Source organism: Calypte anna, chromosome Z (genome assembly GCF_003957555.1).
Source record: "Calypte anna isolate BGI_N300 chromosome Z, bCalAnn1_v1.p, whole genome shotgun sequence".
NCBI classification, from domain to species: Eukaryota; Metazoa; Chordata; class Aves; order Apodiformes; family Trochilidae; genus Calypte; species Calypte anna.
This window is the reverse complement of record NC_044274.1, coordinates 3029045-3047396: the sequence shown is the minus strand read 5'-3', so window position 1 is coordinate 3047396 and position 18352 is coordinate 3029045. Positions and strand designations below refer to the sequence as shown.

The 18352-nt window shown below is 47.7% G+C and overlaps 1 long non-coding RNA gene across 1 annotated transcript in view; it reads right to left on the bottom strand.

Annotated features, from left to right (window-relative positions):
• Positions 1 to 18352, bottom strand: part of LOC115599954 — a 91033-nt gene that overhangs the window by 22845 nt on the left and 49836 nt on the right. Inside the window, exon 3 of the long non-coding RNA XR_003988724.1 lies at positions 64 to 162. This is a non-coding gene — a long non-coding RNA (uncharacterized LOC115599954). The remainder of the gene's footprint in view (positions 1 to 63; positions 163 to 18352) is intronic.

Here is an 18352-nt window from a genome sequence, read left to right as displayed (position 1 = left end):
GCTCTGCATAGCCAAGAACATCAAATTTCACCCATTATCCAGGCAGAAAAGTAGAATAATTACCTAGGGCTTGATCCTGAAAGGTGCTGAGTGCAGTCAAGTGGTCTCCACTCCTACTGAGTTCAGTATCTCAGGGGCTTTCAGCAGGGTCAGTCTTGGATCCTGGACAAGAGAAGACAGGTTGGTGTTAGTGTAGTCTTTTGTAAAAAAAAATTATGTATCTTCTAATCCAATAAAACCCCATCCCAGCTCCATGTGCCATCTCCATATTCCTTGCTGGGGGAGTTAACACCAAAGTCATGCAGACCATAGCTCTGGGAGATGTTCTCCAACATTTCAGCAGATTAAGGAGAGAAACTACAGTGGGATGGAAACATCCAGAGATCTTTTGGTCCATATCCAGGACCATCACAGTGCTGTTCCTCAGGAATACTGTGTTACATGGAGCCATCACACACAGACACTGTGCACAGCATCCCAAGGCAAACACACCTCCCTGGCAGACAAAGACAAACTCCAGGGTTGTCTTGCCAAGTCTACAAGGATGAGATAAGCCAAAAGATAAGAGAAGCTTGCTGGGTTTCCAGGGAAGAGGGTTAGGAACACCCCTCCATGCTCCCAGCTGGCTGGCTGTGACACCCCAGCCCCAGGCAGGCACAGCCATGCCAAGAATGGGGTGAAGGGAGGGAAGAGGGGGATGGGGACAAGATGACAGCACTTTTCTCCACACAGCCCTTTGTTTTGGGAGGTCCCCTGAGATGCTCTGCTCAGGGTGGCCAAGTCCTCCTTCTTCTTTCCCTAAAAGGGGAACAGATGAGTGGAGGAAAACAATGTCCTCTTCTCACTTGCCTAATGGCAGGACAAAAAGCACAGTGATCCCTTCCAAAAATGTCTTTTGAGGAACAGATGATTGAGCCTGAAGGCTCAGTATTTCTGGTTTGTTTATTTTTGGATCAACTCCCAACTCTTGGCAGCGTCTTTCTGTCCTACTTCCAGGCTCTTCCAGGACTTGTCCAGAGATTCATGGACCATGGAGAGCTTGCACAGACCCCAAACCCAATTGTGGTGCAATTCCAGAACCTTGCAGTGGTGATGGAACCAAAGGTGAGGTTCCTCCACCAGACCCCATCACAAACAAGCCCCAGTCATGGAGTAGAAGACACAAGGGGACATCACCCACCCATAGCCCTGGTCCCGTGAGATGAGTGCAGCAGGAAGGATCTGCCCCAGTATGATTCCAGTGGAAACTGGGACCAAACCCCACTACAGCTAAAATCAGCATCAGACTTTTCATTGCTCGGTGGCTGCTACAAAGCAGAAGGGGATTTCTGCCATGCTGGTTGCTCATGGAAAGTCCCTGACTGGCCCAAAAACAGTGGAAAAAAAACAGAAAATATAACTTTAATACTGAGTTGGTGGCAGGCTGTCTATTTTCCTCTCCAGTGACTACTTCCCATGGATAGATTTCTGAGGTCGACCACGCAATTGTTCGCTGCGCTGCTCCTATTAAAACAGAAAATGAGCAAATCATACCATTCACCCCATCCTTTCATTTCCAGAAATTCTTTGTTCATTTGTTTGCTTAAATTATCGCTCTCATTTAAAAGAAACAATGCAGCTTTCCAAAGCCAGGGCCCAAATCTCTCCAGTAACCCTGCTGGGGTTCATTACTGCGGCGCTAGTTAACAAGATTGGTAATTTCCCTAAGGTTTAATAGAAAAATCTTCTTTCTGCAAGGCAGAATGAGGCAGGACCATTAGCAAACTCAATGCTGCATTCCAGAGATTTTGTAGGATCTCCAAGGCAAGGCATGGGTCCTCCCTGAAGGTACTGCCCAAAAATAGGAACCTAAACAGAGCTTTTCTCACCCAAAGGGATGAAGTTAACCTAAAGTGAGGTTTATTCACCCAAAGCTGCACCCTCAGCTGGGGAATCAGAGAATGGGTTAGGTTGGAAGGGACCTTAAAGATCATTAAACCCCTCACCCCTCATCCTATCACTCCACAGCCTTGTAAGAAGTTCCTCTCCAGCTTTCCTGCAGATCCTTTGGGTACTGGAACGTGCACATGCATTTCATGCCTTTGCTCATTATCCACCAGCTCTGCTCTGTGTTTATTTCAATTTTTTATAACATGTTCTGATTCAGTGCTGGAGAGAAGTTTGCAAAACACAGTGAGAAGGAGCAGTTACATGGTCAAAGCCATCTGCAGGTGTCCTCCTTACTTTGCAATCCATATCTCCTTAGTAAAATGGGCTGTACATCCACCTCTGCCAGCACACTCACTCCAGGGAGATTCTGGATCTCCAGGATCATCTACTTCATTCCAACATACTGGGATAAACCAGTCTGAATTTTGGGATGAGGACTGGGATGCTTTCAGGAACCCATTGCCAAGCAGAGCTGGAGACACAAGGACCACCAGCTCTTCCTCCTTCTAATTCCAAGGTCCTTAACACAAGAAGGGCATGGAAATGTTGGAGTGAATCCAGAGGAGGCCCTGGAGATGCTGGGAGGGCTGGAGCAGCTCTGGAGCCAGGCTGAGAGAGTTGGGGTTGTTGAGGCTGGAGAAGAGAAGGCTGCAGGGAGAGCTTAGAGCACCTTCCAGTGCCTGAAGGGGCTCCAGGAAAGCTGGGGAGGGACTTGGGACAAGGGCAGGGAGGGATGGGATGAGGGGGAATGGTTTCAAACTGAAAGAGGGGAGATTGAGGTGAGATATTAGGAAGAAATTGTTGAATTTGAGGGTGCTGAGCCCCTGTGCCAGGTTTCCCAGAGAAGCTGTGGCTGCCCCATCCCTGGCAGTGTCTCAGGTCAGGTTGGATGGGGCTTGGAGCAACCTGGGCTGGTGGGAGGTGTCCCTGCCCATGGACAGGGCTTGGGAATGGATGATCAGTGATGCCTTCACCACCACCAAATGTGTCCTCCAAGTGTCCCTGCAGTTCCCCACTCCTGTTTTCATACAAGGAGATTTGTATCAACCAGATGGTTGCATGGAGCCTCTTGGCTTGCCCAGTGCCAACACCACCCGCTTGGGAGAACCAAAGAAATCAGATGGTGTGGATAACAAACAGAGGGTTGGGTTCATCAAAAAGAGGTGGAGAAATAACCTGGAGGTTCCCACCCAACCTCCCCACCATGAGGAAGGAAAGAAGAAAATGCAGGAGCTGTGTGCTGATCACTTCCCCAGCATGAATAATTCAGACAGAAGAGGGTGGAGGGATCAAACAGAGAGCTGGGAGCTCACCACCATCAGATTTTGTTTTGTGGAGCCAAACAAAGAAGCCACTGTCATGACTTTACAGTGAATATCACGATAGACAAGGTTTTACCAGAGCACCAGCTAATGATGTGAGACCTTCCCCTTTCTCCTCAGACCAATTTTGGGATTACTGGGCTTGGCAAGTGGGGGAAAACAATGCCTTTGTTGGAAACCTTAATACCCACCAACAGGCCACAGCTGCAGAAATCACAATCACATAATAATCTGGGTGGGAAGGAACCTCTCAGGGCCATCCAGTCCAACCCCAGGGACATCTCCAACTGGATCAGGTTGCTCAGAGCCCCATCCAACCTGACCTGGAATGGTTCCAGGGATGGGGCATCTCCCACCTCTCTGGGAAACCTGGGACAGGGTCTCACCGCCCTCAGCATAAAAAATTTCTACTTTCTATCTGCTCTGACTCTCCCCTTTTTCAGTTTAAACCCATCAACCCCTGTCCTACTGCCCTGGACCCTGCTAAAAAGTCTGTCCCCACCTTTCTTCTAAGGTCTCCTGAAAAACCACAATAAGGTCTCCCCAGAGCCTTCTCTTTTTTTTTATTTTTTTTGGGGTCTAAACAACCCCAACCCTCTCAGCCTCTCCTCTGGGACCTTTAAGGTCTCTTCCAACCCAACCCAGCCTGAGATTCTACACACCTGGTCATAGCCCCCTCACATAAAATGTCATATTGTATGATATATGACTGATTTAAAAATCACAGTCACCCAACACAACAATCCCAATAAATTTGGTTCTGGGGGTAAAGCAGCTGAGGAGCATCCAGATGTCCCAAGCTACCTGTGACCTTTGATGTCACCTGCAAACAAGTCTGAGCTTTCAATTTGTCCTCAAACATAAAAATATTTACTCTCTACCTGCTTTCTCAAATTCTTGTAACTACTTAAGCTTCACCTTCTGAATTAAAAACCCCTGCCTGGAGCATCCTTGCTCTAGAAAGCTCAGTCTGGGAGTGATATCTCCATGGTGTTTACTACAGATGCTCTGTTATCTACAGAAAGACAATTTTACTTCCAATTTTAGCATAAACCATATATCTCTGGCAGGAAACTTGTTCCTTTTCAAGAGCTAGAGAGGCTTCAGGGACCAAACCCAGGCTACAGATGACACATCTCAGTGCTACCTCAACAGAACTACTTGGCCATGCACTGCATCTGATCCTCAGGGCTCTGGGTTCCCCACCCTTGGTTTTTAATTTTTGCTGCTTGGAATGAAAAAAAAACACAAACAACTAATTAATACACATCTGATATCTTCTTTGAAAGAGATGGCACACCTTCCAAACACCAGATGCTGAAAAGGGTGATGGAGGAGATAAGACTGACCAGAAAAGTGAGGCTTGTGGCATGAGAGTGGAAAGCACAGCTTTAAATCTTTCCCTGCTATTTATGAGGGGGTTTATTTGCATATGCAAGTGTGTGCCAATTAGCTGGATATAAAGCTCTGATTAAATGATGCTGTGCAGCTCTCTTCAAGCCAAGAAACACCAGGGCTGGGCTGCATAATCACCCTTAACTCTGTCCCTCCAGGTGTTCCCATTCCAGTTTGCTCCTAATGATCATTTCCCAACACCACCACTGAGCATCTCTGCAGCTTCTGCAGTCTTGCAGATGCACACCCAACATCTCTAAAGCTACTTTGTATGGGTGGTGGGACCTCTGCATCTCCAGTGGCCAATTCAGCATCCTTGTTTTCTCCTACCACCTTGTTCCACCTGCCTGTCACCCCTCATCTCAGCCTACCATCTTTTCAGGGCAAGCTTTGGCTCTGCTGAGGTTTTGGGCAACATCCTAAGGGATCCTGCTTGAAGACCTGTAGGTCACACTGGGGAGCAAACAAGAATGGAGACTGACATTTCAAGAGGACCATGGGGTATGCAAGAGCCTGGTCCTGGAGCAGCATCACCTTCCAGTGCCCTGGAAGAAGTGCAACCTGTAGAGCACCTCACTGTAGACCACTTGTAAGACACCTTGGGGAGGTCTCTGTGCTCCACCAGGTATCTGCAGAAGGCTCCAAGCAAAGCTGCAACCTATGATCCCATCTGCAATGGTTATGTAGCCAGCACTGCCTGAAAATGGGGCAAGCCCCCCAGCCCATGCAGGGGAAAAGAGGTCCAGGAGGGTGCTGGTGCTCCTCATGGCTTTGTTCAGATGAGAAGCACAGTGCAGGTCCCTGGAGAAATAAACCAGTCAGCTACAGCCCATCTCAGCACCTGGATTCAGAGGTACCACTCCCTTTCAGTGCTTGGAATTGGAACTGGGATTTGGAATCATGCCATCATCAAATGGTATGGGTTGGAAAGGACCTTCAGAGGTCATCTCATCCAATGCTCATGCAGTGGGCAGGGACTTCTACAGGTACACCATGTTGTTAGGATGGTTACACCTTGGTTATGTTCCCCTTCCTCACTTGCTCTCTTCCCCAACCCACCTCTTCTACCCCAGGACAGCCACAAGATCTCCCATGATGTTCTCAGTACTCAGAGTGAGTCCCTAAAACTCTGTTCTCCCCCAGTTCCCTTCTAATGGGATGCCTGGAGGAAACCAATTCTTCCAGCCATCACCTGGGTCAACTTTAATGGGCAACTCTACCACCTTATGGTTACCTCCAGGCTCCCTTCTGTCCCCTAAGGCCACCAAATGCAGGTAGCAGGAGGTTCCAGACAAGCAGACAGAGGTGGTTTCCCTGCAGCAGATGGTGGATAAGCAGAACTCCTTGCCAAAGGACTTGTGGGAGCTTCAGGAAAGACTGGATGATCCACTGGGATTAACACACACCACTGTAGTCTGAGGAAAACCCTCATCAATGGAAAGGGGTCTTCTGATGGCCAATGAAACCACAAATTCCATGTGGATGTTTTGGCTTGCAGGTGATTTATGGCTCCAAAGCAAGGGCAGAACCATTGATCCTCAGGCAATGGACAGGGACACAATAAAAGAGATCCCACCTCAAATGGTTGGGACAGACACCTCAGGAGAGGGGTTTTACTGGGGGGGAAGTGGCCAAGAAGGCAAATGGCATCCTGGGCTGGCTGAGGAAGAGCGTGGCCAGCAGGTCCAGGGAAGGGATTCTGCCCCTGTGCTCAGCCCTGGTGAGGCCACAGCTTGAGTCCTGTGTTCAGTTCTGGGCCCCTCAGCAAGTCCCTCAGGAAGGAGCTTGAGGTGCTGGAGCAGGTGCAGAGAAGAGCAAGGAGGCTGGGAAGGGATCCAGCAGAATTCCTGGGAGGAAGGAAGGGCTGAGGGAGCTGGGGGTGTTGAGGCTGGAGAAGAGGAGGCTCAGGGGAGACCTCATCACTCTCTGCAACTCCCTGAAAGGAGGTTGGAGCCAGGGGGGGGGTTGGGCTCTTTTCCCAGGCAACTCTCAGCAAGACAAGAGGGCACAAAGGGTCTCAAGTTGTGCCAGGGGAGGTTTAGGTTGGAGCTGAGAAAGAATTTCTTTCTGGAGAGGGTGATCAGACCTTGGAATGGGCTGCCCAGGGAAGTAGTGGATTCTCCGTGTCTGGAGATCTTTCCAAAGAGCCTGGATGTGGCACTCAGTGCCATGGGCTGGGAACCACGGAGGGAGTGGATCAAGGGTTGGACTTGATGAGCTCTGAGATCCCTTCCAACCCAGACAATTCTATGATTCTATGATTCTATGATCTGGAAGAAAAGTTGTGCCCAAGGTTAAGAATCAAGCCCTGAGCTCCTGTCCAGCTCCTAATGACATCCCTGTCCTCTGTGACTGAGACACACCGGTGTTACCTCCCTTCCCTGGAGCTCAAGTACTGATGTTTTTTCTCCAGAAACAGCTTTTCCCACATGGAGATCTCGTCCAGGCAGCAAGTGGAAATTCTGGACATCAATAGAGGAGCAGTAACTCTGGGAGAGACAGCCAGAATTCTCAGATGTGCTCAGCCATACAGCATGTGTGGGACTAACCACTGAAGGGAAGCAACCCTCCTGTTAATGCACCTTTCCTGATGGGATCAAGAGGGACTTTTGGTCAGGATCAATATTAACTACTCTGAGCTTTCCCTGCAGATGCCCCAGCAAGTAGGTTTTGTTCCAGAAAAATATTAGACATAAGCAAAGCATCCCTAGAGATGGAGAACAAGAAATCATGGAATGGTGTGGGTTGGAATGGATCTTATCCATCCCAGCCCCTTTCCATGGTCAGGGACACCTCCCTCCAGCCCAGGATGCTCCAAGCCCCATCCAACCTGACCTGAGACACTGCCAGGGATGGGGCAGCCACAGCTTCTCTGGGAAACCTGGCACAGGGGCTCAGCACTCTCACATTCAACAATTTCTTCCTCATCTCCAACCTCAATCTCCCCTTTCTCTCCAAGTTTTAACCCATTTCCCTTCTCCTCTCCCTACCCCCCCCGTGTCCAAAGCCCTCCCCCAGCTTTCTTGGAGCCCCTTCAGATATTGGAAGGTTGCTCTGAGCTCACCTGGGAGCCTCCTCTTCTCCAGGCTGAACAAGCCCAATCCCTCAGCCTGGCTTCCCAGGGAGGTGCTCAGCCCTCTGAGCATTTGAGTGCCTCTCCTCTGGACACCTTCCAGGAGCTCTGTGTCCTTCTGATCTTAGGGACTCCAGAACTGGACCCAGCACTGCAGGGAGTGACTCAGCCTGCATTCCTTGGGACCAATTTTTTTAGTCTAACAGAGTTAGTTTGACTAATTTGAACTATTAGGTCCCTATTCAGATGTAACACATTAATAGAAGGGGAAAAAAAAAAAAGAATCAAAAGCAGCTTTGCTGGCTTGACTCAGGCCTTGAATTCATTAGTTGTATAAAAAATGTATTTTAAAAGAAGAAAAAAAAAGATGATAAAAAGAAAGAAAAAAGAAAAAAAGAAAAAAAAAAAGGGGGTTTTTATCTTTTCAAGTACATCTGAAAAGGTAGAAATTCCTGCTTGAGTGCAGCACTTGGCCTGGCTGGGCTGGTAATTGGAACCAGGGTACTCTGCATCCCGGGTGTCCCATTCACAAGCTCGAGGAGGAAGCATTTAATTTTTCAATAGGAAATTTCATCTGGACGGAAAAAAACAATCCCCACCTTCCTCTACCTCCCAAAATAAAATAAAAAAAAAAGAAAGAAAAAACCAGAGGGTGAGTTCTTTCCTCAACCACAGGGGTTTGGCTTCCTGCCAGCCCTAGCCAGAGCTGTGGGGGGCAGAAGAAGGAAAGGCTGCAGGACTGACTGCTCCCACCATCCCATCTTTTCCATGCTGTCAGCTCAGGGCATTTTTTTTATTATTATTTTTTTTTTCCTGTAAACACATCAAGTTCTTTTTCTGTTCCTTGGGGATCACCCAGAGGGTTCAGCTGACAGCTTCTCTTTTCATATCCACATGGGCTGAACGAGCCCAGATTTTGTCATGACAGTTTTCCTTAGATTTACAGCTTTATTTAATTCTTTTTAATTTCATTTTATTTAATTTCAAACGTGGGGCTTCACAGAATCCCAGAATGGTTTGGGTTAGAAGGTACCTCAAAGCTCATCCATTCCCAACCCCTTTCCATGGGTAGGGACACCTCCCACCAGCCCAGGTTGCTCCAAGCCCCATCCAACCTGACCTGAGGCACTGCCAGGGATGGGGCAGCCACAGCTTCTCTGGGAAACCTGGCACAGGGGCTCAGCACCCTCAAATTCAACAATTTCTTCCTAATATCTCATATCAATCTCCCCTGTTTCAGTTTAGAACCCTTCCCCCTCATCCCATCCCTCCCTGCCCTTGTCCCAAGTCCCTCCCCAGCTTTCCTGGAGCCCCTTCAGGCACTGGAAGGTGCTCTAAGGTCTCCCTGCAGCCTTCTCTTCTCCAGCCTCAACAACCACAGCTCTCCCAGCCTCTTTCAGACTTCATGGAAAACACTCAGATGTGTTCACTGGGCATGCAAATTCCCAGGGGATATTTTGCACAGAGATTTTCCATCCCTTGGTGCCTCCGAGAAGTTTTAGTGAGGCTTCAAGGCCACAACAAAAAGAACCCTCTGAGAAATTCCAGCAGGACTCAAGAAAGCTAAAGAACAAGCAAAGGGAATAGATAGCATGACTGCAGATGAAATACAGCCCAGGCCAACAAAAAAAGTGATAACAAGACAATTTCTGACAGCACTCAACTGTAAGGATCAAGCTTTGGGATTAAGCAGGCTCAGGAGCAATCATCCCATGGTTCTGTGTGCATAGTGCTTGTTTAAAAATCAAAATTTACTCCTCCTTTACTTGAAACATTCTTTTCCTCCTTGTTATTGATGACTTTTAAAGCATTCACTAACAGTTCCCACTGGATTATGTCTTTTAAGTACCTCCAGAAAAGCTGAATTCCACATGCTTTTTGGGTCATCCCCAGGACTGAGCTCCCTCCAGCACATGCTCTTGGTGCCTTCACATCACACCAAGGGCCAGAGAGCTGGATGAGAATGAAATCACAGGCAATGCATGAAGGAGTTCCTCCAAAGTCCCTCAAACTCCACCTTTACACCTCTTTTCCTCTAATGCATCAAGAAAAGGGCTGTCCCAGAGCCATTCTGAAATGATAGAAACAGAGAGAAACTCCCAGTGCAGCACCTTTAGGGTGTTTGGAGATGTAGGTGTTTTAGGCAATGGGGCTACAAGAGGCTTTCCACAGGCCCAAAGGAAAACACAAAGACTAAAAAGTCCTCAGGATGTCTCCTGGTTCACCCCTGGTCCAAAGCAGGGAGACCCAAGGATGCCCCTGTCTAGGGCAGAGCTGCCAGAGAGGTACCCACAGCACTGAGAGCTTCTCCAATTTTTTATTTTAGAGGTATTTAGCTGCTCACAATGGGAAAAACCATTGCTGGACTTTCCTCTTCAAAAAGCCAAGAAAGTCAGGCAACTTTCTTTATCTCTGCCGGCAACACTTTATCTCTGCTGGCCTGGACACAGAATGTTTGGATTCAGACTCCGAGCCCTAATCCAAACCTGAACACCAGAGTTTTATCCCACTCCCTGAGAGGATCACACTAAACCCTGACCAATTTTCAGAGCAAACGAAATGCAAACATCTATTTTTGCAAGCCAGGAACACTTTGGTCAAGCTTTTCCTTGAAGTCATTAACCACCCATGGCCAAAACACATCCCACCCTCCCTCCTCCCTTTTCAAGGGAAGGATGGCAGCACTTGAGCTGCTGCAGCACTGATTGTCCTATTGTTCCCCAAAGCGGTTCCTCTCCAGCAAATTGAACAGTGAGAGCCATCAAAAAAAGCCCAGGACAAAGAGACCACTGCCTGTTGCTGGGATTATTAAGAGGGAAGCAGAAAGAAAACCCCTTGAAGAGTCTTTGTGGCACTTCATGTGACAGCTGGAAAAGAATGGCCAGGACAAAATAAAGCAGAGATGATTTAAATGAGGCAGCTCCAGGGAAGTGGTGTTCACTTGAGGCTTCCAGAGGAGAATTCCCATCTCTTAGAAATGCTGAGGCTCCCTGTCTACCTGCACTCCCCATCTGTACACACACACACACATCCCTCTTTAGCTGCTCTATAAAGGACTGGATGCTGAATCCCTCCCAATAAGAAATGGAAAAGGTGTAGGTGAGCAACACATCAGCTGCAGCTGAGTGATGCTTCACCAAAACCAAACTTTTAATTTCTGCTCTCTGCCAAAAGCCCAGGGACATGGAGGCTGAGATTTACATACATCCAGAAACCATAGAATCATAGAATCATAGAATTGGCTGGGTTGGAAGGGACCTCAGAGATCATCAAGTCCAACCCTTGAACCACCGTTGCGGTTGCTAGACCATGGCACTGAGTGCCACATCCAGGCTCTTTGGAAAGATCTCCAGACACGGAGAATCCACTACTTCCCTGGGCAGCCCATTCCAATGCTTGATCACTCTCTCCAGAAAGAAATTCTTTCTAATATCTAACCTAAATTTCCCCTGGCACAACTTAAGACCCTTTGTGCCCGCTTGTCTTGCTGAAAGTCGTCTGGCAAAAGAGACCAACGTCCACCCGGTTACAACCTCCTTTCAGGTAGTTGTAGAGAGTGATGAGGTCTCCCCTGAGCCTCCTCTTCTCCAGGCTGAACACCCCCAGCTCTCTCAGCCTCTCCTCATAGGGTCTGTGTTTGAGTCCCTTCACCAGCCTGGTTGCCCTCCTTTGGACCTGCTCCAGCACCTCAAGCTCCTTCCTGAACTGAGGGGCCCAGAACTGGACACAGGACTCAAGCTGTGGCCTCCCCAGTGCTGAGTACAGGGGCAGAATCCCTTCCCTGGACCTGCTGGCCACGCTGTTCCGGATACAGGCCAGGATGCCATTGGCCTTCTTGGCCACCTGGCCACACTGCTGGCTCATGTTCAGCTTCCTGGCAAGCCAGACTCCCAGCTCCCTTTCTGCCTGGCTGCTCTCAGCCACTCTGTGCCCAGCCTGGAGCTCCCCATGGGGTTGTTGTGGCCAAAGTGCAGGACCCGGCACTTGGCCGTGTTAAACCTCATCCCATAGTCCCACAGAGGAGAGGGACTTACTGAAAGAGTTTGACCCAGGCAAAATGACACAAGCCCTGAAGGGACTTAAATGCCACCTCAGGCCAGTTTCAGCTTGGTGGGACCAGCATGGGGCTCATTTTAACTAAGCATCATCTCCCATCTCTTCTCCCCACCTTGCTCCTGCCCCAGGGAGGCCTCAATTCACCTCTTTTCTGATGCCAGGGTTGATGCCAGGGCTGGACCAAGATAAAGTCACTCTGAGTGAGTCCCTGCATCAGTGGAACCCTGGGCATCTTCACTGGTCTCCCTGCAGATGTGGGCACAGCTTCTCAACTCAGCCTGAGATGCCAGGCTGGCTTTTTCCATGCTCTTCCTCCTGGGAACTGAACTGAGCCTTGGGAAGTTCCTTCCCTTTGCTGGGGTCCTACCAAAACAGCTCCCCAATAACCTTAGTGCTGGGTCCCCTATAGGAACATAGAATGGTTTGGGTTGGAAGGGACCTTTAGAGATCCAAACCCTCGACATTGTCACCTCCACAGCTGCATCCCTGTTTGCTGCCATCAGGGGCAAATGGGGATATTATCACCTTTCTGAAGCATGAAGGGAAAAGGAGTGAAAATTTCTGCTTTATACTACAGCTGGAAAAAAAAAAAGTAAAGTATCAAATGATGAGTATGCTCGAGATACAGTAGGTGGGGAAATTCTTATATGTAATCACATCTAATCTGCTTCTCAATATATTTACAGTACTGCAGTCCTCACTGTGAATTCAGAGTAGGGTTTCAGGGCTGATGTTCCTGAAGCTGAGACTGCAAGGGGAGTAAATCCTCAGTTCAAGCTGGACTTTGCTGGAAAGAGGAAAAGAAAAAAGAAAGAAAAAAGAAAACAAGAGGAAAAGGAAAAAAAGGAATAAAAAGATGATAAAAAGCAAGAAAGAGGAAATGGGGGGGAAGAGAAGAAGAGGAAAAGAGGAGGAGGAAAAAAAGAAGAGGAGGAGAAAAAGGGAGGGGAAAAAAGAGGAGGGGAAAAAAAGAGAAGGGGAGAAAGAAGAGGGCGAGAAAAAAAGAAGGGGAAAAACAAGAGAAGAGGGAAAACAAAAGAAAAGAAGAGGAGGGAAAAAAGAAGAGGAGGGAAATAAGAGGAGAGGGAGAAGAGAGAAAAGAGGAAAAAAAAGGGGAAAAAAGGACAAAATTAAAAGAAACAGAAAAAAGTCAAAAAGAAAGAAAAGAAAATTGAAAGGGAGAGGGGAAAAAGGGAGAGACAAAGAGCAGAAAGAAAAATGAGAAAAAATAAAAACAGGAGGGAATAGGAAAAGAAAAAGGGGGAAGGAAAAGAAAACTAAAAAGGATCACAAAAAGAGGAAGAGAAAAAGAAAGCCAGCATTAAAAAAAAAAAAAAATTCAGAGAAATTACAGTTCCCAGATACTAAAGGAAAAACCTCCAGTCTTTTTTTTAAAAGTCCAAGTCCTTCCTAATCAGCTGCCTAACAGCCTGTGAATTATACAGCCACAAACCTCCTCCTTCTGTCTGACATTTGCTGGTAGGAATAAATCAGGGCTGAGAGAAGAGGAGACACTCTGGATTCCAGGGGGTTTTATCCTAACTCCAACTCTATTAGTGGTGGGCTGAAAGAAGGACATTGTCATCCAGACAGAGGGACCATGTTCATAACCCCTGGTAATTTGTAGGACACATAATTTTCTCCTTCCAAAATAGCCCAGTATGTGGGTTTGGGTGGGTTGGGTTTGGTTTTAGGGGTTTTTGTTTTGTGGTGGGGTTTTTTTTTGCCTTTTTTAGTATAGAGCTGTGTCGTTTCTTGTGGAAAGAAATCTGCTGTGCCCAAGAGGAGCAAGAGCCTTTCAGCAGCTCATATAAAGCAGGTGGCCAGGCACTGGGCTTTTTTGGAAAGAGCTAATAAAATAAACAGATGATTATAGAAAAGGAAGATGAAACCAGCTTCTTTTAAAAAAAAAAATAAATAAAATAAAGAAACAACAAAAACCCCAGAAAGGCAGAGGCTAAGTTTAGACTGAGCAAACGCTGATTGGAAACACACACCCTGCTGTCAACCTCTGCTTCAACAACAGTTTTTAACCCCTCAAAAAATTAAAGCCACTTAGGGAAAAAAAAAAAAATTAAACCTATTTAGGAAAAATATTTAATCTATTTAGGAAAGAAATTAAACCTATTTAGGAAAAGAGCCATCATCTGCACAGGACCAATCATCCCCCAAGCAAGTCAAGTGGATGCAAAAATCAGGTTTACCTGCCTGTTGGTTTAAGATTAGTCATTTTTGGGGGCTTGTGAAAGTTAAGATAAATTTGCTGTCTCAAGCCTTCATCCCTACAGTCATCATCTCCCCACCAGCCCGGAGCACACAGCACTTACGTGGAGGTTGAAACTTTGGATCTGCTCAAGTCCCAAACCTTTAATTTTCCACGGGGAAAATGTAAGGAGGTTTCTCGCCCTTATGCTCCAAGACCACTCATTTAAACCCTGGGTTATTAAATGGTGCAGAGTCACCAGAAAAAAAAAAAAAAAGCCAAACCCCCCAAAAAAAACCAACTAGAAAAAAATAATAAAAAAGAAGAAATCAAGCCAAAACACACCCCAGAAAATAAACTCCTGCAGCCCTAACGAAACAGCAGGGTGGAGCCAGCACACCCTTATATTTAGCTGCAGGCAAAGCCTTAAAGTAGTAGTACATTTCTTTTCCATGAATCCCATCAAAGCTACAAGATTCCAACCCATCCAAACTCGTGCACTTTGCCCCCTCCTCTGTCTCTGATGGGGAAGAGCAGGATGGTTGTTATCACTCTTTTGATTTTTATTCTCCTAACTCAGGAGGTTTGGGATGGATCAGAGACTCCCAGGTTCTGCTGAAGTTTCCTCAAGCTGAAATCTATTTGTTTTGTTTTGTTTTGTTTTGTTTTTTTTAAGAGGGGGGCAAAAAAGTAGTTACCAGGCTGAAATCCCACTTTGAGAACTACATGTTCTCAAACCTGTAGGATTGGATCCCTTCTTCAGTACTGGGCAACTTCAAGGCCCTTTAATATTTATTATATATATTTATTTATTATATACTTATTATTTATTTATTGAAAGGATATTTAGAAAATATTTAGAAAATGCTTAAGGGCTGACTGCTGGTTTCAGAGGCTCTGGATTCCTCCCATCTCCACCTGCCCCAGCAGATAAAGCCTGGATGGTGGTAGCCAAGGTCACAGCCCATCTGTGGAGGGCACGATGTGCTGGGACATCCCCGACAAAGAGCCATGGAAAAGAAGGGAAAATGGGAGTGAGGAGGTAGGATGGGAGCTGCCTCCAAGCCCTCTTGAGGCCACATCCCATCCTACCCATCCCACCACCTCCCTCTTGGCTTGGCAGCTCCCTTTGACACAAGGCCAAGGGGGTGGGTGCTGCAGCAGATGGCAATGCTCCTCTGCCAAGGTGTGGGGACAGCAGAAGGCTTGGCCAGGCCATCAAAATCAGCATCTTGGCCACTCACACAGATGTATGTAGGGCAGTAAGGTCTGGAGCCAATGTTATCTACAGGAACATCTGGGGGAAAGAGAAATGAGTCCATCATGTCCCAGCAGAAACTGCTGCTGACCTTCCAGAAGGCTTTACAGAGGCTTCAGAGAAAAAAAAATTAAAGGAAGGAATAGAAAACTTCATCTGTCTCCACCTTTTCCCCTTTCCAACAAAACTCAATGCACAATCATGCCTGGAAACCCCCAAGACAAGAAATCAGCTCTTGGTTTGCTGAGCAAGGACCTACAAAACCTGTTTGGTTTCTCAGCCACTCATTCTCTCTTTTTTTCCTGTCAGAAGGATCATAAAACCTGAGAGCAGGACAACCACCAACCCCTGTCACCAGGAGACACACACTGCAACCAGCAACCACTGCTGGATCAACCCTGCCTTAGGCAGTTATAGAATCATTTGGGTTGGAAAAGACCCTGAAGTTCACCCAATCCAACCCTTAACCCAGCACTGCCAAGGCCACCACTGCCCCATGGCCCTCAGCACCACATCTCCAGGCCTTGGAAATCCCTCCAGGAATGATGGGGACTCCAGCCCTGCCCTGGGCAGCCTGGGCCAGGCCCTGACAACCCTTGCCAGGGAGAAATTCTTCCCAAGCTCCAATCTAAACCTCCAGCTCAATTCCTCTTCTCCCATCCCTTCTTCCTTGGGAGCAGAGCCCGACCCCCCCTGGCTCCAACCTCCTCTCAGGGGCTTGCAGAGAGCCAGAAGGTCTCCCCTCAGCCTCCTTTGCTCCAGGATCAACACCCCCAGAAGTGTTCTGCTCCTCACAAGTTCTCCTGAACCTTCTCCTCATGCTCCAGACCCTTTCCCAGCTCTGTTGCCCTGACACAAGCCAGGATGCTGGTGGCCTTCTTGGCCACCCTGGGTCCTCTTCAGCCACTGTCACCCCCAGCTCCTTTCCCTCTGGGCACTTTCCAGCCCCAAGCCTGGAGCATTGCCTGGGGTTGGGGTCACCCAAGTGCAGTACCCAACACTTGGCCAGGTTGAACCTCATAGAACAGACCTTAGCTCATTGATCCAGCCCCCTGATCTTTCCCTCACCCTCCTTTTCTCCAGGCTGGACACCTCCTGTCACAAGTTCTTGTAAGGATGAGCAGGTTTGGTTTGGGAGCAAGGCTGCCCCATGCTGCAGTGACACAGGAGGTGGCTACCCCAAGATGGGACCACAAGTTGTCAATCAGTGATGATGCAAGGAGCAGAGCAGCTTTTCTTGCCACTCAGGCCACTTTTGGAGGGACACCACCAGAAAAAAAAAAAAAAAAATCATGCATTGTGTCAATGTAGAGGCATTTGGAGGCAACCCAGAAAGCAGAGCTCTAGACAGAAAGACATATTTTTGTTTGTTTGTTTTAAACTGTTGCTTGCCAGCCCAGGACCTCACTTTGGGCATGTGTCCTGGTGTCCAATTTGCATGCCAGATGCTCTCTCTTCTGTCTTGCTAATTGCTGAAACAAAGTGGATACTGAATGAGGTCCTTTGAGGTTGGCAGGGGCTTCAAACAGGGCCAACACTGAGCTAATTCTGCTTCCAGGGAATGGAACAGGCAAATCCCTCTCTGCTCCTTTTTGTTGGTAATAAAGCAAAACTGAAAGCTCAAGGACAATGGTGAACACCCTCAGAAACTCCTTTGCTCCTAAGGTCAGACCCTTTGCTGACCTCCAGCTTGCAGGATGAGCAATGTGGCACTCACACCACATCACTGGGTCCAGCAGTGATTCAGAACCAGAATGTCACCAACCCCTTCCATCTCCTCATCTCTCCAGCAGAAGTAAGAGCAACTGAACAGGAAGCTCCCACCAACAGAGATTTTAAAAGGATGAGCAGAAAACTGGAATTAGCTGGGAGAGTTTGAGCCCCAGAGCCTTAGCAAGGTATGACCAAACCTCCAGGGCTACAAGGGACTTCCAGAAGGACTGTGTCCCACTGCAGGACAGTATCAGATGGGCAACCTGCATGGGACCAAAACACACCAACTCAGGTCTGCACATTAGGAAGAAACCCCCTCAGAAAAGATTGTTTAAATTCATATCTTGTTTTTTAGCAGTGGCTGACATTGGATATGCAAGAGACATGCACAGAAAGGTAGGAACAGATGGGAGATGCATCCTTCTCCTTCTGCTGAGCATCCATCCACCTGTGAGAGGTTCTGAGGCTTAGAAAAGGCATCTGAATCCCAGAGCCCTCACTGAGCCTTGAATTAATCTCATTTTTTTTCAGACCCTTTTTCTACATTTGGTGCCAACAATCTCCCCAGCTTCATCATGCACCATGTGAAAAAAATAATTCCTTTCACCTGCTTTAAACCTGCTGGCAAAGAACTTCATTTTTAAGTCAGAAAAGAGATGATGAAGCAACCATTTCCTGCTCCTCTTCTCCACACCAGTCACGGTTTGAGATTTCTGCCCCTATGAAACCTCCAAGGACAGTTTTGTTGGGTTTTTTTATGGCCCTAAAAGACTTCATGTGTTGAGCTTCTCTTCTGACCACAGCTGCTCCATTTTTCCTCCATCACTCTTTCTGCTTTGGGCTGTACTTCACCCAGGATGTCTCTAATTCTCCTTTACCTTCATCCCAACACCTTCAACCCTTCAATTTGCCTTTCTCACAGGGACTGTCTCCATGGTGGTGCTGAGACATTTCCCCACCTCTCTGAGGTTTTAATTACCAAAAAAACTCCATGAAAGGGGGGAATATTGGCATCTCCCTGGTCACCTCTTTCCAGATTTATAACTCTGTGGCAAAGCTCAGGTACCGGTGTGCATCCCTCTAGGATTCTCCTGGTGAAAAACGAGCATTTCCTTCTTTTCCCCAGTTTCTAGATTCTTCCTCCCAGAGATCAGTGTTGGGCCCGGTTCTGTTCAATATCTTTATTGATGATCTAGATGAGGGCATTGAGTCCATCATCAGCAAATTCCCAGCTGACACTAAGCTGGGGGGGGAGTGTGGATCAGCTGGAAGGCAGGAGGGCTCTGCAGAGGGACCTGGAGAGACTGGAGAGTTGGGATGATCCCAAGGGGATGAGGTTGAAGATTCCAAATGCCGGGTCCTGCACTTTGGCCACAACAACCCCATGGGGAGCTCCAGGCTGG